General features: G+C 46.3%; 1 protein-coding gene across 9 annotated transcripts in view; it reads right to left on the bottom strand.

Annotated features, from left to right (window-relative positions):
* The window catches only part of LOC149334738 (uncharacterized), a 148,400-nt gene extending 123,997 nt beyond the window's left edge, over positions 1-24,403 (bottom strand). For all 9 annotated transcript variants that reach the window (XM_089555356.1, XM_089555357.1, XM_089555361.1 and 6 more), the window contains exon 1: positions 24,254-24,403. The gene's annotated coding sequence lies outside the window, so the exon portion shown is untranslated. The remainder of the gene's footprint in view (positions 1-24,253) is intronic.
* Between the last annotated feature and the right edge of the window lie 16 nt (positions 24,404-24,419).

Here is a 24,419-nt window from a genome sequence, read left to right as displayed (position 1 = left end):
GAGTTGCATTGTTTTGTTAATCACTTGGTATGTGTTTGTACTAGCGATTGTGAAATCCTCTGTATCGTCTCATTGCTGTATAAAGTTTGTTTTTGTTTGTGAACCTTTGGCTCCGACCCATTCTCTGGCTTGCGACCGGCGAAAGCTGAGCACCAAACGACCAAGAACCTCCTGTCACTTGGTAGCTGGTCTCCGCTGAGCTTGCCATGCTGAGTCGAGGGCATCTCCTCTGAGTCCGAGACCGCTACCCCCACATGTTCTATGGGTGTCTGGGAACTCCACACTTAAAAGTGCAGGAAGCTGGGTGACACCCATTTTGGCACACTGCCCGTCTCGCTTGTAGTTCCGTTTCCAATGGAAGTTTTTCCTGCCAGGAGGCATTTTTTTTTTAGCTCGCTGTCATGACATGGCCCATGGTTCCTTTTGCTTACAATTAGACAAATAAAATCTCCTTTTCAATGCAGTTTTTTTTTCAGCAAGGCAGCATTCTTTTAATGCACTCGCAAGACGTGGTAGTGTCAAAGTAGCTCGACAGTCTCCACATGCACGATGTGCTCTCTGAAACGTCGCAAATCTCGGGACTCCACTTCGTTCAAGGGAGATTGTATCAACTACCTGAGCAGCCAAGTCAGAACATACTGCCTTTTAGTTGGGATTCAGTTCTGACATCGGTGACAACAAAAACCAGCCCGAAACACAGACAGCCATGCTCTGGTGGCCAAAGTGTTCCGGTATGTAAACAACTACCTGGTGTTCACTAGAGAAGGGAGTGACATGAGAACCTCAGTAGACCTGCTGAAACTTTTTAAGGAAAAGGGTCAAGGCTTGAAATTTACCTTTGAGTTGCCAGACAGTCGGCACATACAGTTTCTGGACATCAATCTGTTCTTTACAGAAGATCAAGAATGTTGGAAATATGCACCACGATCTCAGAAACCCCTTCTGAGCAACGAGTCTGGTCATTCGAGGCTTATTAAAGATGGCATAGCAATGTCATGCCTTGAGTCATCATTGAATAAGTCCTGCCCACACTTGGTAGAGGAATGTTTCTACGCACAGGTTTCAAGGCTCAAAGAGGCTGGCTTTCCGGTACAGAGCCTCGCGCGTCTGGCGGAGAGGCTCTTGGTGAAAATGAAAGGGGGCCGCCAAAAAGCCCAGGAAAGTTCCGGTCACAAAAAGATTGCTCCCATTCCTTATCTACATGGTGTCTTCCATTGTCTAAAAAAAGTTGCAGGCAGGTTTGGCATACAGGTGGTTTTCACTGCTGAGAATAAGGTTGGCAAGATTTGTGCCGCGGTCAGGAAAAGAATGGACGAGTCGAGGCCCATTGCAGGAGCGTGCGCTGTCAGACATGCCAACAGATACGTGCTGTGCAACACTGGCGTTGTGTACAAAATACCCATATTGTCACGTTGTAGTGACGGCAGTCCAGCGGTCAGGAAGACACCAGAAAGACTTGTAAACGAAGCTCTTTATTTGGGCTGACTTGCGCCCTCAAAAGAACTGAATCACTCGGCGGCGTAAGCAACAGGCGTGCTCGGCGGTCGTCGAACTACGAATGCCCACTGCTCGCGGCATCGTTCAATTTAAAGCCGGCAAGGAAACTTCGAGATAACAGGCCGAGATCATCTAGAGTAATCTAGAAACACGTAGATGCAGCTGTTCATGGCTGTGAACAATCGAGATTAGTCCGGTCGCTTCTCGCGTCACGAACAAAAATGATAACAGCCCTTTCCTGCAGCCTTGAGCGTGAACGAACAAACACTACAATGATACGTGGCATTACCTCCCTTCCAAAGAAGCATAGTCTCGATGCTTTAAAATGAAAATAAACACGGAGAATGAAAACTTCGAGTCCTTTAGCGTTCATAATATGGCTTCAGGCGTACGACATGTACGACTTCCGGGCGTGGGTGGCGTCGCTGAGATGCTGTCATGCCGTCGGGGATGACTTCATAGTCGAGGTCACCGATGCGGCGGAGAACCCTGTACGGGCCAAAGTAGCGTCGCAGCAACTTTTCGCTCAATCCACGGCGGCGAACTGGCGTCCATATCCAAACCCGATCACCTGGCTTGTAATGCGTGTCTCATCGGCGCAGATTGTATCGTCGGGCGTCGGTGTGCTGCTGGTCTTGAATGCGAAGCCTCGCAAGTCTTCGGGCTTCCTCGGCGCGATGAAGGTAGGCAGCGACGTCGAGGTTGTCTTCGTCGGAAACGTGCGGGAGCATTGCGTCGAGTGTTGTCGTGGGCTTCCTGCCGTATACCAGCTGGAATGGAGTAAACCTGGTTGTCTCCTGGGCGGCAGTATTATAGGCGAAGATCACGTAGGGCAGAATAGAGTCCCACGTCTTGTGTTCGGCGTCGATGTACATGGAGAGCATGTCTGCGATGGTCTTGTTCAGACGCTCTGTCAGTCCGTTGGTTTGCGGATGATAGGCAGTTGTCCTCCGATGGCTTGTCTGGCTGTACTTTAAAATGGCTTGCGTCAGCTCTGCTGTAAATGCCGTCCCTCTGTCTGTGATGAGCACTTCGGGGGCGCCGTGTCGCAGGAGAATTTGTTCGACAAAAAATTTTGCGACTTCCGTTGTGGTACCATTAGGCAACGCTTTTGCTTCGGCGTATCAGGTCATGTAGTCGGTGGCCACGATGATCCATTTGTTACCTGATGATGAAGTCGGAAAGGGGCCGAGGAGGTCCATTCCTATTTGCTGAAAGGGCTTAGTTGGAGGTGGTATAGGGTTCAGGAGTCCGGCTGGTCTAATCGGAGGCGTTTTGCGTCGCTGACACTCACGGCACGTTTTCACATAATGGGAAACGTCGGTAGCTAGCCGCGGCCAATAGTACTTCTCCTGGATGCGGTGCAACGTGCGAGCAATCCCGAGATGCCCCGCAGTCGGCTCATCATGACATGCCTGCATAATTTCTTGCCTAAGATTCTTCGGCACGACAAGAAGATGTACTGTCCTGTTGGACGCGAAGTTCTTCTTCAGGAGGACATTATTGTGAACGACGAAGCACGACAGTTGGCGCTTGAACCCTCGGGGAGGCGATGCGGTCTTGCCTTTCAGGTAATCAACTAGGCTTTGCAATTCAGGATCCGAGCGCTGCTGCTCCGCGAAACTGCTGGCGCTTACCGGTCCTAAGAAAGCGTCGTCGTCTTCTTCTTCGCTTGCTGCGTCGACGGGGGCTCGCGACAAGCAGTCTGCGTCGGAATGCTTGCGGCCAGATTTGTAGACTACAGTTATGTCGAATTCTTGAAGACGCAGGCTCCAACGGGCAAGGCGGCCGGAGGGATCTTTCAAATTGGCTAGCCAGCACAGAGCATGGTGATCGCTCACAACCTTGAATGGTCGTCCGTACAGGTAGGGGCGAAATTTCGACGTGGCCCAAATAATGGCGAGACATTCTTTCTCGGTCGTCGAATAGTTGGCTTCGGCTTTCGACAGTGAACGGCTAGCGTACGCAATAACTTTTTCCTCTCCACCATTTTTCTGAACGAGCACCGCTCCTAAGCCCACACTGCTTGCATCAGTATGGATTTCGGTTTCGGCGTTTTCATCAAAGTGCCCGAGCACAGGAGGGGACTGTAATCGGCGCTTTAGCTCTTTGAAAGCCTCCTCTTGCGGCGTTTCCCATTTAAAAGGCACGTCCGCCTTGGTAAGTTGGGTCAAAGGCTCAGCGATGCGCGAAAAGTTCTTGACGAATCGCCGGTAATAAGTGCACAATCCAAGAAATCTGCGTATAGTAGGGGTGTGCGAATATCATATTTTTCGAATACGAATCGAATACGAATACTTGGTTCCGAATATCGAATCGAATATCGAATAATAAAGGGCACACGCATTTAACCGCTACAAAACATTATTTGAGCACCCAAGAACATAACAGTTCAACTATCAGTGATGAAATGAACACAAAAAGTGTGTGTGGCTGCCAAAAAAGTATCAAAGTCTTGAACATTATTCTTAGAATAGTGGTAATATCAGAAAATATGACTAGTACACAGCATTGATTAAGGCTAGCTTGCCATAAGCACAAAAGCGCGTTGCTGGGATGAACATAAAAGGTTGTCGTGAAGGAAAACCGACTGCTCCACATGGTCAGGCAGAAGTAGTTTCCTTCTAGCTGAAACGACTTCTCCATCCACAAAAAATGCCCTCTCACATAGCACTGAACTGGCCGGTATTGCGAGGTATTTTGTGCACAGTTCTGACTATACCAGCTTCGCAGGTATAGCCACAAAGAAGCTCACCAGCGCAGTCAGCTACTGCATGGCCCAACGTTACGCATTGCTCTGGGCGCCGCCATGTTGTTATGTCTCTGTGGATAGGACTTGCGGACCGAAATGAACGCCGGTGCTCGCAATAGAATATTCTGCTAGATACGAATATTCGCGTCAGGTCGAATATTTGAAACAACACGAATACTTGGATTTCGAATCGAATACGAATACTAAAAATATAATATTCGAATTATATTTGAAATTTTCGAATATTCGCACACCCCTAGCGTATAGCTTTCTTGTCATTAGGCTGTGGAAACTGTGCGATCGCAGCCGTCTTCCGAGGGTCTGGGCGAACTCCATCCTTGCTTACGACGTGACCAAGGAACAGCAGCTCCTCGTAGGCGAAGTGGCACTTCTCTGGTTTCAGTGTTAGGCCCGAAGACTTGATTGTTTCCAGCACTGTCCGAAGCCTTCTGAGGTGGTCTTCAAAGCTTGTGGAGAAGACAACAACGTCATCTAAGTAGACTAGACAAATTTGCCACTTCAAGCCTGCGAGCACTGTATCCATTACTCGCTGGAACGTCGCTGGGGCAGAGCAGAGGCCGAATGGCATCACCTTGAACTCGAAGAGTCCGTCTGGCGTGATGAACGCAGTCTTCTCGCGATCTCTTTCGTCGACTTCAATTTGCCAGTAGCCGCTCTTTAGGTCCATCGATGAGAAGTACTTAGCGTTGCATAGCCGATCCAGTGTGTCGTCGATGCGGGGGAGGGGGTAGACATCCTTCTTCGTAATGCTGTTCAGGCGGCGGTAATCGACGCAGAAGCGAAGGGTGCCGTCTTTCTTTTTCACTAGGACAACTGGTGCTGCCCAGGGGCTCCTTGATGGCTGGATGACGTCGTCACATAGCATTTCCTCTACTTGCTTGCGGATAGCTTGGCGTTCTATCGGCGATACGCGGTAGGGGCTCTGCCGCAGTGGTCGGGCGTGTTCGTCTGTGACAATGCGGTGCTTGGCAAGCCGGGTTCGTCGCACATTCGATGCTGATGAGAAACAATCGCTGTACCTTTGAAGAAGACTGCGTATTTGGTCTTGTCTGCTCCGGGGTAATGCCGGGTTGATGTCGAACGTGGGTTGACGGCCTTGGTCTGATGGTTCTGCGGGTTGGTCGGGTAGGGCAAATACGTCTCTGAAGTCTGCCAGCTCGTCGAGGAAAGCAATCGTCATGCCTTTGTTTAGATGCCGGTATTCTTCGGTGAAGTTGGTTAGCAACACCTGGCCTTGGCCATTTCGGATTTGGGCGACTCCCCTTGCGACGGCCAGTCCTCGATCCAGGAGTAGCTGGGTGTTCCCCTCGATGACGCCTTCGGCAGTTTCGACGTCTCCAGTACCTATGCAGGCGAGGACACTCGATCGGGGCGGCACGCTCAATGCTTCGTCGAGGACGTTTAAGGCAACGTGATGAGTTGCGTTCGTCGCAGCAGGTATGGCATTCTCCGTGGAAAGCTTGATCGACTTAGATCGAAGGTCGATGATCGCCCGATGTTCATTCAGGAAGTCCATTCCCAAAATCACGTCTCGCGAGCATTGCTGTAGGACCAGGAAGGTTGTAGCATAGGTTCTCCCATTTACAGTAACTCTCGCGGTGCAGCGTCCTGACGGCGTAATCAGGTTACCACCTGCGGTGCGGATCAACGGGCCATCCCAAATTGTTGTCACTTTCCTGAGTCGAACAGCGAATGGCCCGCTCATGACTGAGTAGTCAGCTCCCGTGTCGACCAAGGCAGTAACCGCGTGACCGTCGACCGTAACTTCAAGGTCACTTGTTCGCGTTTTCGTGCTACACGTGGTCTTCGGTGTACAATCTCGGCTTCATCGGGTAGTGAGGCTGCGGTGGGCGTACTCCGACGTTACTTCTATGGGCAGCGGTAAAGGCGTCAAGTCTGGTCGCGTCGTCGTCGTCGTCGGTGTTGTCACCGAAGTTGTCGTCGAAGTTGTCGTCGAAGTTGTCGTCGAAGTTGTCGTCGAAGTTGTCGTCGAAGTTGTCGTCGAAGTTGTCGTCGAAGTTGTCGTCGGAGGCGTGGTCGGAGGTGTCGTCGGAGGTGTCGTCGAAGTTGTCGTCGGAGGCGTGGTCGGAGGTGTCGTCGGAGGTGTCGTCGGTGGAGGATAACTTATCGTCGGTGGAGGATCTTTGTCCTTGCGCTTAGAAGCAACCTCACCTCCAGAGGCTGCTTTATTCAGTTTAACCTTCGGGGGCTGGGGGAGCGTCCACGCACAGCGTAGCCTCGGCTCGGAGATACGAAGCGCGGAGACGAAGGCGACGGGGAACGTGATAGGTGGCTGGGTGGTGAGCATTCTTCCCGACGCAAAAATTCCTCAATTTCGGCTGGTCGCTGGCCGGGTCGGGGTCGTGGAGCGTCGTAAGAGAACCCTCGGATGCCCAGTCTTCTGTATGGGCAGTGCCGGAGGACGTGACCGGCTTCGCCACAGTGGAAGCATAGTGGGCGGCGCTGGTCGGGAGTTCTCCACTCGTCGCATTTCCTCGGCTGCGCGCGTCGCTCGTAGGACGGGCGGGTTGGGGCGAGTGGGCGGCGGTCCAACGCAGCTGGCTGAGGGCGATAGGGGCTTGGGATAGGGGCTTGAGGGCGATAGGGGCAGGACGGCGCACAGCTGCGGCGTAAGTCATGGCTGGGGGCTGCAGAGGCTGCGTGGGTGTCGGCGTCACACCCAAGGCCTGTTGAACCTCGTCCCGGATGACGTCAGTGAGCGATGAAATTTGCGGCTGCGTTCCCGTTGGCAGCAATCGTCGGAGCTCCTCTCGCACAACTTGACGTATAACATCCCGCAGGTCATTGCTGTTAGCGGTGTCCAGGCAGCTTGCTGAGAAAATGCGCTGCTGGCGGTCATACTGGCGGGCTCGGGCATCCAGAGTTTTTTCCATCGTGGATGCCTCTTCTACAAATTCCGCGACAGTTTTCGGTGGGTTGCGGACGAGGCCGGCAAAGAGTTGCTCTTTAACTCCTCGCATGAGCAACCTTACATTTTCTTCTTCCTTCATGTTTGCGTCGGCACGCCGGAAGAGACGCTTCATTTCCTCAGTGTACACAGCAACGGTCTCGTTTGGGTGTTGTATGCGAGACTGTAGCAGCTGCTGGGCTCTCTCCTTTCGCACAACGTTCGTGAAGGTCTTTAGAAGCTGCTCCTTGAAGGTTTCCCAGTTCGTGAGGTTAGCTTCCTCATTCTCAAACCAGACTTTTGCTGGTCCCTCCAAGGCAAAGAAGACGTACCTAAGCTTCGTAGCATCATCCCAGTTGTTGAAGGCAGCCACACGGTCGAACTGTTCCAGCCATTCTTCGGGGTCGGCGCCAGGCGAAGCGTCGAAGGTTGGTGGCACCCGGGGCTGGTGAAGAATGATTGGAGCCGTCGGCTGGGGCAAGCTCATGGTGGACGTTCCTGCTGGCTTTCATTTCCGGGTAGGGTCAGGCAGAATCCCGAACTCAGGTGCGTCTCCTAGCAGACGTCGGCTTGCGCGGTGGACTGGACTCAGGTCCTGCGGTGAATGGCTCGAAGGGCTGGCGTCGCGACTTGCTGGGGGTGTCCGGTACATGGAAGGCTACCCAGCACCTCCACCAGATGTCACGTTGTAGTGACGGCAGTCCAGCGGTCAGGAAGACACCAGAAAGACTTGTAAACGAAGCTCTTTATTTGGGCTGACTTGCGCCCTCAAAAGAACTGAATCACTCGGCGGCGTAAGCAACAGGCGTGCTCGGCGGTCGTCGAACTACGAATGCCCACTGCTCGCGGCATCGTTCAATTTAAAGCCGGCAAGGAAACTTCGAGATAACAGGCCGAGATCATCTAGAGTAATCTAGAAACACGTAGATGTAGCTGTTCATGGCTGTGAACAATCGAGATTAGTCCGGTCGCTTCTCGCGTCACGAACAAAAATGATAACAGCCCTTTCCTGCAGCCTTGAGCGTGAACGAACAAACACTACAATGATACGTGGCAATATCGCGTGAGAAAATTTATTATGGGCAGACTGGAAGGTGCCTCAACGTCCGCCTGAGAGAGCACGAGAGGTCGCTGGGGGCATCTGCCGCTTCATCTAATTGCCGTGACTGCAGTAAAGAAAATGATAGCGCGTGTGTTCCTGATTTGGGGCGTGCCGATGTCTTCAGGCACAGGAATCAGAAGTGCCAGGAAATAGTGGAGGCGTATCTGATCGCCACATCGCGCATTCCATGCGTTGCAAAGCCTTCGGTGGCGTTACACCAGGTAGAACTGGACTATCCTGAGAGTACTGCTGCAGTGCAATGAGGCTAATGCGCACGTGTGGTTTGGTTTGCTGTTTGTGTTGTTTTTGTTGCGTTTCATGCTTTGTGCGCCTGCGCGTGCTGGGTTGAAGCCTTTATAAGCACGAGTTTTTCCTAATAAAATTTCAGTTGATAGTCAGCGCTTGTTTGTTTGCGTGTTTCTTCCCCTGTCTTCGTTTTTCGCGCTGTACATAATGTTGTCAGTTCCCTCAAATCTTTTTTGAACCGACTCGCTTCACGGATTTGCACGTGGTTTGTTGCATTGTGTTCCTTTATAATTTCTTTACGCAGTGACGGTCCTACATCTCTGCAAGTAAAACAGCGCTAGACACGGCGGGACAAGGAAGAACAACACAGCACAAGGCGCTGTTTTACTTATATATGATGATGTACCAACTTGCCTTAACCATAATTCTGAATTACTTTCTCATTTCTTCAATCCTTCACTGATCTCCCCAATGAGTGCATTATGCACGCACGAACATTTGGAGAATGTCACTGCATCCTTTGGGTGAAAGTGAAGAGTGAGTGCAGACACGAAGGATGATGCCCAGCTACAGTGACTGTTGCCACTTGTAGAGCGTTTGGCTGTCACGCTAGGCTTCCTGCAAGTTTGATACAGCAATAAAGCACATAAAAATTCATAATCTCAAGGACACTAGAGATTCACATTTAAGCATTAAATGCACTGTCCAATAGGCGTGCCAAATTTCGATACTGTAGAAGAAAAAATTAAAACTTCAACTCTGAAACCTGCATCACTCCCCTTAAGGTGGGGTGAGACAAATATGTCAAAAAATTAAATTGAGATTTTGGGATCATGTGATAGAAATTTCTTTATCTTTCAGGGTATTCGCAATTTCAAAAATAATTTTTTGCCCTTTTTCTTTGTCATGTTGACTGGAAAAGTGGGTGTGCCTTGACGCATTCTCTCTGCTTCAGACACTTGCAAAAACTCAATGCAGTGAGGAAAAGAAACTCGGGTGACTTGAGTGGCGTTTTTCTCAAAACATTTTTGGAGGTTTGTGTAAGAGTGGGGCCTTTTTGGTTCAAACTGAACAACACCAATAAGAGTATGCCACATTCCTTTTTGAATTCAGTTTTCACCGAAAAAATGAGTACTTCTGGCATGCACGTCACAACTAACTGACCATTTAGTGCCAGTTACAGTATGTCAGGGCAGAAAATTAAAAAAGTGAAAAAGTGCTGGAACCAGGAAAGACAAAGGTATCTTAATTTATTACAGTGACTGAGTCATGAGGCTAAGTCAGATACGAAGGCCCTTAGCAACTGTAAGTGTAGCGCGGTCTCCTCACCGGCTTGGGGCAGCCACTTGGTTAAGCAGGTTTTCGTACTGCAACCGTCAATGCATAAAAAAGTGTCTACGGCTGCCTCAGCAGGCTGAGCACTGGGTCCTCCTCCTCCCATTTAGCTCACAGTGCACCGTACACACTCTCGGGGCAAAGAGGACATTCTGTCGCAGCTAGTGCTGGGCGCCTACTGCTGAGCTAACCTTCGTGGCCCTCATCCTGCCGCCCCAGTAACATCTCGCCCTCCTGGCAGTGGTCATCGAAATCGACCTCCGACCTGCACACCCTCGGCTCCTGGTGTGGCCCCAACACTCTTCATTCACCTCCACTGCGTTTCATCGCGAGTGGTGTTCTCTTCGGTGGGTCATGCTGCGCAGGTGCGGGATAGAGTGCTCGGGGCAGCCATTATGTCATAGTTTATCATGTTGTTCATTTTTTGTCCCACGGTCCAATCACTTACTCTTCGCCATTTTTCCTTTCTGTTACCAGTGTACAACTTTGTTCTGCAAAGACAGCTCTTACGACGGCCATTTATGTGGTACACACTGCTACATGAACAGCTGGCTTATAGCAAAAAAATTAATGTAAACTAATATCACTTTTGACCGCATAGCAACACCATATATTTCACAGAAAAAACTAAAAATTCATATGCAGAAAGTGATAGTTGTGAAAAAAAAACTAAAGTGGCGTCCTAAAATCAACCCCAAAAAAAGTGCGCCGAATTTTTGAAAAACAAAACTTGAGAACTCCTCCCCTAATTATATAAAGCATAAGCAAACAAAATTTTTCACAGATGTTAATTGATGGCATTCACATAACGAACTAGGTTTAAGAAACGGCACAATAATAGCTTTTTTTCAGGCTTCGGGTATTCTCCCTGATGCCCAAACCTTGTTAGAAAAACTTAAAAGTGCCTCCACGGCAGGTTTGTTTTGGCTAGCATTTGATAATGTATTTCATCTGGGCCCGGGAGCAGTCTGTTTACCAGCAGAAAGTACTGGAAGGATTTCTTGAAGCGTAATTAAATCATTATAAGGTTCATTTGTGCTGCCACTTGTCAGCAGTCTTGGCTTCTCTGCTGTGCTTCAGCAATGTTTGTGTAGCGTGATGAACTGGAAACTGCAGAAAAATATTCGCTAAAAATGTCTCAAAAGGGTTGAGAATTGGGTGGTAGATCACTCTGTCCCTGTGGTGCCACAGCAGTATAAAAATGTCTGCCTGTTCTATATTTATTTGTCTGTATACTGGGGGCTGTGAAACTTGCAAACAGAGAGCAGCTGCCATTTAACTTTCTAATTTTTCCCACATTTGTTTCGACGTGATTGAGCTATTTATCGATGACACGTAATTTCTCCATGAAGATTTTTCGGCACTACAACGAACATATCGAGCTTCTGCTCTCGCCTTTTTAAAATGGATGAAATTCTCTTGTGTTGGATATCTACGAAAAATGCCCCAGGTTTTGTTTACTTTTTTGCATCTTTAGATTCTTTTGTATTTGTGATCCCATTTTACCACTCCAGAGGACTGAGGAATAGCTTGGTGCGCAGCGAAAATAATAGTTTGTGAAGAGTTCGTTAAGTCTGTCTACACTCAGGCCTTTTGTCTAAACAGTGCCCAGTCAGCTAAGTGCAAGATGTTGAGCAGATGAGTCCCTCGTAAAGTACACTGCACCTGGGAGCGTTAAAGCAAGACAAAATGCACAATGGCGACAAATAGTTCAACAGAAGTCACCCCAAGGCATTTTGAACAGAAGATGGCAGGGCTGAGGAGACAACCTCCTCAGGCCATTCCATTTCATTCACTGAACCCTCAGAGCCCCTTTAAAGAGGGGGGTGGTTAACATAGGCAGGTGCCTCCGGCTGTCAGCCAGTGCAGTACGCTGGTTACCACCAACGTCGATATTGTCTGCGGGAAGGAAGGGGGTTCCCTTCCCGTGATGTACGAAGTAAGAGCGCCACATGTTCCAATGCCAACTGTGGCGATGATCAATGCGGTTGGGCACCGCGCAGCATGGGATGATGGTAAGGCTCAGAGACTAATTATCTGCCAGCGGGATGCCAGCAGTCTTTCTTCAGCTTGTGCAGATGACGGTGGCTCTTTCTGGTTTTGGATCGACGCAAACGTCAACGTGTTGCGGTCGCGTTTGCATTTCGGATGAATTCTGCCCGGCCTTTCCGTTATACTGGGACTACCGCTCACCGCTCAATGTGGCTGCACTGCCGTCGCCCTTCAGCTATCATCTCCTCTGCTGGCAACCTGGGACACTACACTTCACCGCATGTCTACATAAGCAGCTGCAACGAACGCCCAGTTTAGGATCTGGCACCGATATGGCGGCCAGAGATTCATGCTTGGTCTTTCTTCAGGTTGGTTATTTTTATCGTCCTGTTAGCGGTAGACCATTTAGAAAACTGGTGCCAGATCCTAACTCACCATCCACTGTTTTCTTGACGATTATGCAGTGTCTGTCATGCACGCGTACTATTCGCAGGCTATTACTGCTTTCAGGGGATATTGAACAAAATCCTGGACCCCTGTCAGCTCAACTAGGAAAACAGATGTTCGATGTGATTATGACAATACCGTCAATGCAGCAAACACAGTCTGAAATTCTCGAAGAAATTCGAATCATTCGTACTGAACAGCAAGTTCTGGAGCAAACGTTGCTGCAATTAGCAGAAAAAATTGATTCTATGGAAGGATGCGTGCTTCCTATGAAGGACGACGCGAAGAAACTTTCTTCAGATCTTGCTGTCACGTGTAGCAAACTGCAGGACTGCCAAGATGATTTGGAAAATCGATGTACATGGAACATTTTTATCTTCTATGGGATTCAGGATACCTTGAATGAATCTTGGGCTGACTCGGAACAGAAAGCGATTTCTTTCTGCTCACAACAACTGAACGTCACATTTGGCCCTGAAGTCGCTGAAAGGGCGAACAGAATTGGTAATTTTTCCCAAATGAAACAGAGACCACTGATTGTAAAATTCTTATCACTTAAAGACAAACAACGGGTGCTGTCGGTGGCCTCAAAGCTAAAAGGGACAGATTTTGCACTAAGTGAGGACTATTCAAGGAAAGTACGACTTGATAGGCAAAAACTATTTCAGTTTGCTCAGAAACGTGGCGGCGAATTCAAGATTAACTTCAATAAGTTGAAAATGCGCAACCAAACTTTTATATACAACAGCCAAACAGACACTGTGGATCTATTTGCTTTGTAGCCACTACAGAATGCGCCCTCCAACAAAATAACAATCACTGATGCTCATGACCTAGTGTCTATAACAGTAAATTGTCGCAGTCTAAAAAATAAAACGATAGAATTCGCTTCACTCCTGGAATCATCGAAGCCGCATATTGTCTTTGGAACGGAATCTTGGCTGGACGATACAAACAATGACAATGAAATCTTTCCGCGCAATTATGTTGTTTATAGACAAGACCGCAACGTGCACGGCGGTGGTGTATTTGTTCTTATCCATGACAGTATCCTTAGCATGCCGATAGACTTTGAAACCGAATCCTGTGAAACAGTGTGGTGCAAAGTTCTAAAAAATGGCACCTCTCTTGCAGTTGGTTCATTTTACAGATCACCGGGTTCTAGCAGTCCCCAACCTCTGTTTGAGTTGAGCAATATACTGTTACGCTTACAAACAACGTATATAATACTCGATGGTGATTTTAACTTGCCGAACATTGATTGGTCCTCGTTAAAGCCTGTACTTAATAATGCATCCCTACTGTACACTGTTTTCCAGGAAATGGTTACTGCCCATTCTTTGCTACAGTTTGTTAACACACTGACTCGGACGAGCGGTACTACCGCAAATGTACTGGACTTATTTTTCTGTAATGACCGCGATCTTATATCAAATGTTGTCACATTGACTGGGATCAGTGATCATGATGTGGTTGCCACTAAGTTATCTTGTACAGCCCAAACCTGCCGCGCTTCAGAACCAGGTGTTCTTTTACGAAAAGGGCGACTACGCCTCACTGTCCGCCGAACTTGACGCATTTCTTCCCCACTTCCGATCACATATCTCACGCCTTGATATTAATGGGTTGTGGAATCTATTCGAAACAAAATTGCTATCGTTAACACAAACCTTCATTCCTTCGCGTGTCATTTCCGCCAAGCGCCGTAGCGATAAGCCGTGGCTAACAAGAGAACTTCGCACGTTGATAAACAGAAAAAATAGATTGTTTCGTAGATATTGTCAGTTTCCTGATCTAAAGCTGCGCTCACAAATGAAAGAGCTGAGCAAGGTCAATACAAAAGAGATGTGCACAGCACATAATACGTACCTTTCCAATCTAGGCGATAAACTTAAATCCAACCCAAAGGAATTGTGGAAATACGTCAAAAACAAGAAAAATACCAGGCAATCGATTCCAGATGTTATTGATGGTACAAACTACAATGCCAATAAAAAGGCAAAAGCTGGAAGTTTTAATGCATTTTTTCAATCTGCTTTCTCACAACCTGCAACTGCATTCACCGCTTCGCAAGGCGTTACCAACTTAACAAAAATGAATGAGGTATCATTATCCGAATGTGGTATCGTGTCCTTATTACAGAAGATTAATGTACATTCTGCCCCTGGTCCAGATAGCATAGCAAATTTTGTCCTCAAGAACTGCGCGTTAGCTATTGCCCCGTTTTTAGTACCACTCTTTGAAACCTCTCTTGAGCAAGAAGTATTGCCCCCTGACTGGAAAAATGCAAGCATTATTCCTATCCATAAGAGCGGTGACAAGAATGTAACATGTAACTACAGACCTATTTCATTGACAAGCGTGGTGTGCAAAACACTAGAGCATGTAATTTACACAAACCTAATTAATCACCTACAGAGTAATAACTTCTTTTCACCAACACAGCACAGTTTTAGGGCTGAGTTTTCTTGCGATACGCAATTAATTGAATTTACTCACAATATTGCAGCCTCAATTAACTCAGGCACGCAGATTGACTGTATATTTTTAGATTTTCGGAAGGCATTTGATTCCGTTTGCCATGCACTTCTGTTGCACAAAATGTCCCTTCTTAATATACCGGCCAATCTCTTAGCATGGATTCAAGCATACCTCTCTGAAATAAAACAGTTCGTGGCTCTGGACGGTGAGTGCTCATCTAGTGTGCCTGTGTTATCTGGTGTCCCACAGGGGTCAGTCTTGGGCCCTCTACTTTTCCTTACTTATATCAATGACCTTACTGACCATACCACCAGCCGTGTACAATTGTACGCAGATGATTGCTGTATCTACCGCGAAATCAGTAGTGCGGCGGACTGCCAACATTTACAGAACGACCTGGACTCCGTTTTTTTGTGGTGTCAGTCCTGGAAGATGTCCCTTAATTTATCCAAATGCAATCTTATAAGGTTTACAACTAAAAAAACAGCCAATTCTTACCAATTATTTTATGGATGGAACCTGCATGTCGGTCGCAAGAGAATACAAATATTTGGGGGTTGTGTTCTCTTCCAATCTGTCATGGAATGCTCATATAGATAACGTAACTATGAAGGCTAGTCGAATGTTAAATTTCCTCAAACTAAACTTTAATCAGGCACCAACAAAGCTAAAGGAAATATTATTTATGTCAAATGTGCGTCCTATTCTTGAGTACACTTGCAGTACTTGGGATCCGTCAACCCAGTGTAACATCGCAAAACTTGAACGCGTACAGGCACGTGCTGCTCGCTTTGTATCAGGAAATTACGACTTTTCAAAAAGATCTTGCGATATTTCCAAAAACCTAGGGTGGCCGCTGCTAGCAACGAGAAGAAAATACCTGCGCTTGTCGCTATTTTACAATATTCTTAACACTAGAACAGGCATCGATAAAGATAAATATCTAAAAAAAAACAACTTATGTATCTGCACGAACGGACCATTCCCGAAAAGTGCGTGAATATGCTTGTCGAATAAACTTTCATTTCATTTCATTTATTTTTCCCTTAAAGGCCCGAGGGCATTACATAAGGGGGGAGAAAACTCAAGATTTGTACGAACAAGACAAGAACACTACAAAGAAAGAAAAAAAAACATTGAAAAGGAATAGAAATGTACAACAGGTATGGGGCATCGAAAAGGTTATACAATATGTAACAAGTCAAAAAAAATTTAACACATGAGTAAACAAAGGCTAAGGAATGAAAAAAAAAAAGCAAGGACACTTGTCTGTATCAAGCACAACATATAATTGAAAAGATTGCACTCACGAAAAATGGTCCTTTAGTATTTCACGGAATGATTCGCGATTAGTGCATGATACAATGGTGTTTGGCAGGGCATTCCATAGAGCTATTGCGTGCGGGAAAAAAGAAGAACTGAGTGCTAACGTGCGACAGTTGATGCGAGCGATGCTATGATTGTGGTTCAAGCGGCTAGACGTCCTATGGGGGGGGGTTCTAGTTTTGCGTGGCGTGAGCGCGGATGATAATAGAAATGATGCAGAAGACAGAGGCGAGATAGATGCGGCGTAACACGAGCGATGGAATGGAGACGGACTGTTTCAGTGCAGTGATGCTGGTTTTTCTTGAATAGGAAGATGTTATAAAGCGGATGGCGCGGTTCTGTACGGCTTCGAGGTCTGCGGCGAGATAAGCTTGCGATGGATGCCAAATGGATGACGCATATTCTAATTTTGGGCGAATGAATGTCATGTATGCTAGTTTCTTTATTTCAGGGGATGCGTCCTTCAAGTTACGTCGTAAGTAGCCGAGTGTGCGTGAGGCTTCTGCGCAAATGTTTTGAATGTGGGTTACCCATGATAGTGATGGTGTTAGGTGGAGGCCGAGATATTTGTATGATAATGTGGGGTCGACAAGAAGTGAGCCAATGCTGTACTGATGCGGATTCATAGTGCGTTTTCTCGTGAAAGACATAGATTTGCACTTGCTAATGTTTAAGGAAAGGAGGGACGTATTACACCATGAGGCGAGTGTGTTAAGATCGGTTTGTAGTAAAGATGAATCATTGGTCGCCTTAATAACTCTGTATATGACGCAATCACCTGCAAAAAGCCGTAAATTAGAGTTTATGTTACAAGGGAGATCATTAATGTAAATGACGAATAGAAGCGGTGACAGTCCGGCGCCCTGAGGGACCCCTGATGTTACGCTGGTGAAGGGTGAGTGGCTATCGTTTGCGGAAGTGAACTGCTTGCGTCCTGAAAGAAAATTTTCGATCCACTGGATTAGGTTGGCGGGAATTCCTAGCAATGAAAGCTTTTGAAGTAAGTGGTTATGGGGGACGCGATCGAATGCTTTAGAGTAATCGAGGAATATGGCATCTACTTGAAGGTTATTGTCCATGGATTCGAGTAAGTCATGTATGAACTCGGCAAGCTGTGTTTCGCATGAAAGGTGTTTCCTAAAACCGTGCTGGTGAGGATAAAAGAAGTCGTTAGATTCTAGATGTGCCATTAGGTTCGTGGATATAATGTGCTCGAGAAGTTTGGACGGGATACTCGTTAATAATATAGGACGGTAGTTAGAGGCTGATTTGCGGTGACCTGCTTTAAAGACTGGAACGATTTGGACAACTTTCCAATCATCCGGGACTTCCTCCGATTGCAAAGACTGGGTGAAGATTAGAAAGCGCGATACAGTTTTAATTACGCAATAAACAATCTTCCACTGCTACAGGTGAGCGAATACAAATATCTTGGAGTCACCATTACAAATCGCCTTTCATGGTCCAGCCACATTAATAGCATTTGCTCGTCTGCTTCAAGGAACCTCGGCCTTCTAAGACACAAATTAAAACACGCTCCCTCTGAACTTAAACAACTTGCCTTCAACACACTAATTCGTCCGAAACTTGAGTATGCTTCCGTCGTATGGGATCCGCACTTAAAAAAGGATATAAAGAAACTTGAAATGATCCAAAGAAAAGCCGTCCGTTTCATTTTTAACGCTTACCATAGCTCTATCTCGCCATCCGTTCTGATGTCTACGAAGAACATATCCACTCTAGAAAGAAGGAGAGCACTCGCAAGGCTTAAATTTCTGTACTCATTTTACTCTAGTCAATTTAATATTAATGCTGCTCCCTATATATCCCCCCGTTCTACACGGCAGACACGCAATAGCCACAACCATAACCTTACCCCGTACTTTGCACGCACAAATACGTTCAAAAACTCATTTTTTCCCCGAACAATCACAACATGGAACTCACTGCCAGCAAATGTCTTTTCGGCTCAGGATGCCGCTGCTTTTGAAAAGAGTGTCTTATTGTATGTGTAAACTTAACAATATCATTGCCCTCTGTTTGGTTTTCTACTTTTATTGTTGCCGGAACGCTGGATTTGCGTAGTGTTTGATATTATTTTTGCTTTTTGAATGTTGCCCCCCTGCTTGGTCTCTATGACTGCAGTATGTGTAAATAAATTCTAATATCTGGGACGAGGTTGATGATGTGTTTTTTAATAACTTACTGTTGATGTGGTCACACCCAGCCGAGGAAGACAGTTTAAGAGAATCAATGAGATTGCTGATACCGTCGGGATTAATCAGTATCTTACGCATCGTAACCGGTGAAGTTTCTGGTGGAAGTGAGGTGGTAGAGTTGTGTGTGAGAGTGAAAACCGATGTGAAATATTGGTTCAGTACGGTAGCGCACTGATCTAGGTCCACTGGGTCACCATCAGTTCCCATGAGTTCTATTTGGTTCGGCCGAGACCTAGGAGAGAGAATACGCCAAAATTTGTTGGGGTTGGACTGTAGGATTTTGAGAAGGTCAACTGAAAATAATTTGTGCTTTGCCGTACACAGGCTTTCGATACAAGTTTTTGCGCACTGATAGTATTGGTTCCACCTTGCAGGGCAGTTAGACGACTTTGCTGACCGGTAGAGGCGTTTCTTTCGGTTCAGGAGGCGTTTCAAAGTCACAGTAAACCACTCATTGCTATGATCGGATGTAATATTTATTTTTGGTATGTATTTGTTTCTTAGGTTTATCATTGTTGTTTTGTATAGTTCCCAGTTATGGTTGATCGTTCGTGACACATACGACTCACGAAAGCACTCGTGAAACCGTGCAAGTTCAACGTTGATTGCATCAAAGTTGCCTCTTTTGTAGTCGAAGATTATCTTCTCAGTTGCGGACCTAACTTTTAGCAGTAGTGATATGGAAATGTGAAGAAGAGCGTGGTCGCTGATTCCGGGGTGAATCATTACGGTTTTAATGTCATCAGGACTGCTCGTGAGCAATAGATCAAGAGTGTTATTCCCTCTCGTCGGAAGTGATATGGATTGATGCAGATTGAAATCAAGAGTTAGATCAAGGAATTGTTTGGGCTCACTGGATTGTGAATTACCAGGCGTGCTAAGTAGAGGCCAGTTAATATTTGGGAAGTTATTTAAGAACAGCTTCTTCCCTAAAACAGTACATGAGTGGAATGGTTTGCCTGCCGAAATTGTTTCCGGGACCCCTTCGTCTTTTATCCAGGATCTCAAAAATATTCTTTTTTAATGGGTTTTAGCATTTCTTTTAACTTCTCATACCTGTGTTTCCATTACCACAATACAGTGTGATTAAGTGATGCAAATAGTGATGTTTCATGCTTTTCAATTTGCTGCTGAATTTTTATTATATCATCTGTGCACTCATATTGTTTTTTTTCTTTCCCCCCTACACTAATGCCCGCAAGGGCCCTGTAGGTATGTATGTAAATAAATAAATAAATAAAAGCGGTAACGAAAAATTAGGTTTCATGCCTGTTACACTCGCGGTGCGGTTAAAGTCGGACAAGGTAAAACAAGCAGCGTTATTTTGAACCAGCTCAAGCAAAGTAATTTTTGAATTATGGGCATCCCATTCCAGTAGTCCAGAATGCATTAGTGTTCTGTAAAGTAATAATTGCACGGAAGCTACGGCTTTGGAAAAGTTATGGCCCACACAGTCCCAACATGCTTTGTTAGCAATGTATGCAATATGGCACACGTCTAGTCAAGGTCAGCAGAAATATGGACAACACCCAATATTTATATGAAGTGACTGCTTCTGAGGGAACGTTATTTAGTTCCAGTTGTGTTTTTAGCCCCCGACCAATTGGACCCAACTGGACTAGCCAATTGGACCCATTAGGCCAGGCAGTTATTTGACCCAGAAAATATTCACAAAATATGTTACGTTCATTGAGAGAGGTAGCTAAATGTTTGAATAATATGCTCTAGGATCTTCGATGAATATTTCTACAACTTAACACATTGTAACGTGCAAAAGGAAAACTGATTTATGAGGACTTCGGGGAGACACTCTGCCTAGTGCCAATCAACATTTTTCTACGGAATTGAAATTATGGAAATCAAAGCCAACAGACACACATGCATCACACACAAGCAACACTGCACATTCAGGCACTAGTAGCATACATTAGCTCAATAAGTTTTATTTTGCACTTATTAGTGTTAAGTTCCATTAGCCATTCATTAAACCAAAGAGAAATGTTAGAGAGATCACGAAGAAGAAGGGGGATTTTATTTCGCGGAAAACAACGCAGCCATCAGTAAACAAAAGAATGTAAGGTGATATAATGGAAAGGAGATCACTAATGTAAATAAGAAATTAAAGAGGTTCAAACGCTGACCCTTGTGGCACGCCCAAATAAAGTTCACTGAAAAGAGTGTTATAATTGTTAGCAGAAACAAACTGCGATCGATTAATAAGAAAGTATTCAATACATAACATTCTACTCAGTTAAAAATATTCAGTTCAGGTTTAAAAATATTAAGCAGTGACATACTGTGTCTAATGCTTTAGAGTAACCAAGGAAAATGCAGTCAGCTTCTGATGCGCAACCTAAAATATGGTGAAGTTTGATAGTGAAGCCGGCAAGTTCAGTTTCACAAGAAAATGGCCTGCTGTGCGGGTGTAAAAAAATGAATTAGACTTGAGAAAGTTCAGAAGGTTTGCAAAGATGACATGTTCTAATAGTTTCAAGCAAGTATTAACGATAGAGATAGGGCGTTAATTTGTAGGGGACGTTCTATTTCCCGATCTGAATCGTGGAACCACCTTCCCATTGTGTTGAGAGAATGTAACTATAGAAAGTCTGCTGAAAAATCTTTGTTAGTATTAAGGAGCTAGCTGCAGGTGAAGAATGGCCTGAGGGGCGAGTTGGTGCATGATGAAATGAACGGCGGCGCAACAAGGACACTTAACAAGAGAGGGGACACCACATGCGCATTTCATTTCTTTAGCTGCAGGTAATTGTGTTTGTTAAAAAATTACCATTAATGCAGTCAAAAGCGAGCGGTGAATGAAATTTTAGGGCATTAATATGTTTAGCAACACCAGATGAATCGATGAAAACTTGAGGCCTAGGTAGGTAAACGTACGAAGTTGGGCCAGTTGGTACGCATCCATGGTTACAAAAAGACTGAGGCAAAGAAGACACAAGCGCTCACTCGCAACTGAATGTTTATTGGAGAAAAACAGCAGCAGGTACACAAAAAGGCGAAAATACAAAGTAGCAAGACACCAAGGTTCAATGATGCCGCACCAGGAATCCTAATCAGAAACGGATTAAACACGCATCAACAAGAGATCTAAAGCAATGCAGTCGGCATGAAAGAAGAAATACAAGAGACAAAATCAAATGCCATCAAGAAAGGCTATTTCATGGCTTGTTAGGGTGACTGAAGGGACACTAATGCATGTGTCGATTGATTTTGCGATGTAATATGCTTCCTTTAGCTCACGTGTGAGTTAATTATGGTGTTTGGCGGTGAACCTCAGCCTCTTGCTTCTTCGTATTTGCCTTTTTGTGTAAATACTGCAGTTTTTTTCCAATAAACGTTCAGTTGCGAGTGAGCGCTTGTGTCATGTTCTTCTCTTGGTCCTTTTGTGCTCATTAACCATGGATAGATGGGTAATTATACTCGAGTGGAACGGGATGTGTGGAGTTTGATGTCCGCTAGAAGTTCTGAACAAAGGTTTCGTTAAATGCTGATGCGTATAAGTGAGCCAGAATATGGTCTGCTGATGCGTCAGTTAAGTTAATAAATTCTTCGGTTGATGACGCGCCAAAATTTTTCAATGCTGGTAGATAGCATGGATGGCAAAGTGTTAGAAAAGAACTTGTTTAAGCGCAGTTATATAGGCACCAGTATGCGTCCCAATGTGCGTTACAAGCCTAGCTGTACAATATCGCCGCTTTTCTCTGTTAGCGAGGCATCTTACATGGGCGGTGTACCAAGGAGCTTGAGGATTAGAAGTGATGGTCTTGGAATATTTTTGTGAACTATGGCCACATGAACATATCCCAGTTAGTTTGCACACAGCGATCGTCAAAGCTTGTTAAGGAGTTGTCAGTAAACACTAATAATCCATTGTAAATTGCATCCAAGTCTGCTCGAATGTATGGTCTTTTTCTTTCTTGCAGGTTGCGGACATGTGATGTTAATAGAGAAAATGAGCACAGAGTGATCGCTCATGATAGGTAAATAGGTGATGGCAGAAGCAATGTCGGCTCACTTGGTTAGGATCAAATCTAAAGTGTTAGCTGTGTTGACAGAGTCTGGTAGCTTGGCCCCTACTACCATCACACTAGCAGAAACTAACCTCTGGCCAGTCGCCGTCAAGTAGGTAGAGAAAAATCAATAAGCGAATTTTAAAATCATTACCAGGCCCCCACACCACTTGAAACACCTCGAAAGACAATGATGCCAAAAACAGGTGTCATCCCTAAGAGCAGAATCCGCCTTGTCAACCTTTGTGCTCTGTTGCCATGACTATGCAGGCCACATCACACCATCAGCTTGCACACCTGCATCTTCCCCCCTCCCCGATTAGAACAGCCTTTCCCAGAACAGGTAGCAAACATTTGTCTGCATTTACCCACTCCTGCCTCTGCGAGATAACAAACTGAACTCTACTCATGCACACAACAATCATCATCAGCCTGACTAGCCCCAACGCAGGGCATATTCCTCCAATTAACCCTGTCAGTTGTATTCCCACAAACTTCTCATCCGCCCAACGAACTCTCTGCTGCCTTCTCTTGGAATCCACTCCCTTAAGGACCAGAGGTTATCTTGCATTACATGAGGATGTCCTCAACGCTTACGGTCTCTTCATGTTACCGCTATCATTTTCCTTTCCACAGCTTGAAGTGTCCTCCTGAACCCTCTTTTCTGCCCCAGTGAGGAGGCCATTCGTGATGTGGCAGCCAAGAGAAAGAAGGAAACAACGACACTGCAATGCATTGCAGTGGAGGTCATCCCACAACTGCCACCAATTTCATTCACTGCCCAAGAACAGTTTGTATTGTTCGCTGGCATCCAAACTAAATAAGTTAGCCACAAGGCAGTGAGACTGCATGCAGACTTTGTGCAACCCTCACAGCACAAACTGGGAGCATGCACCAACCAACGATCTCTACACAGGGCGCAGAAAAGAAGCACCCATCATGAAGAGCCTGCTTGTTGCATTCCATGGACTACAATTTACCAAATCCACAGTTTAATTACTCTAAACACTGCAAAGCATACGACAAATAACAAGTCTATTTTCACCTAAGAGCAATATCGGGTGAAAAAAGATGCCACTGTACAAGTGGGCAAATTTTTTTCCAACTTAGCCCAAGAGAATAAAACCATGGTTCACTGCAAGCTTGTCTTCACATTTTACACAAAGAGGTCTGTCTCATTCTGTCAGTAACAAACTGTGCAAGGTCCAATGTGAAGACTGCATAAAATTATATTGATGAAATGTTCCTGAAGCATGCAGTTTGTTGCTTAAGTTGTTATCCCAAGCCACCTGCTATTTATCGTTAAAATTGTGTGCACAAACTTTACGTGCGCACTGTTCATTTTCTTGATTTCACCACAGCCGGACCTTTCATGGCCACCTATCCTTGACAGGGCCTTGACAGTGCCAACGGAGAGCGATATCTCCTGGGCGCTTCCAAACACGCACACGTGGCGCCCAACAGAGAGTGGTTTCTTCTGCAGCCCACATAACGAGGAAAGGGCAGCTGTCGGCGGCTGTTGACAGCTACGAGACGCGGGCGGGTCATGACGCGAGGAAACGGTCCACGACAGCTGACAACAGTCAGAAACGGAGAGCCTGCGGAGCGAAAATGACCGCAGCGACGGATGGACATCCGGCCTGTCAAGTCGCGACACCGTGGCAGGACGAAACATGGTCCGTCCCCGAGCACACGAAGCTGCTATGTCGCCGCCCAGTAGTCGGCACCGCCGGTCCCCGCAGACTCTCTCCCTGTTAAGCTCATCGGCTCTCAATCGGCCCATCCGCAATGCACGTCTAGGCCTAAGCGGCTGCACCGCGGTCCGCCGTCACAGCTACAAACGCATGTCGCACGCACAGCAGCGGTGGCCGCTAGGCAAACGAGCCCGCGACAACGGCTCACCTTGACTATGCAGCGCCGAGCGTATCTGCTGTCGCCGAATAACAGGTGCAACACCGCCTCACCACAAGCACGCACACACACACCGTCCACAGAACTGACACCGCAAGGCAAACCGCAGCGGACAACGTAAAACGTGATTGGGTTATATTATCGCACGTGATTTCAA

The sequence above is a fragment of the Amblyomma mixtum genome, chromosome 8 (assembly GCF_055824585.1).
Source record: "Amblyomma mixtum isolate Tamu chromosome 8, ASM5582458v1, whole genome shotgun sequence".
NCBI classification, from domain to species: domain Eukaryota; kingdom Metazoa; phylum Arthropoda; class Arachnida; order Ixodida; family Ixodidae; genus Amblyomma; species Amblyomma mixtum.
The sequence above is the reverse complement of the archived record's forward strand: the minus strand, read 5'-3'. Positions and strand labels throughout refer to the sequence as shown.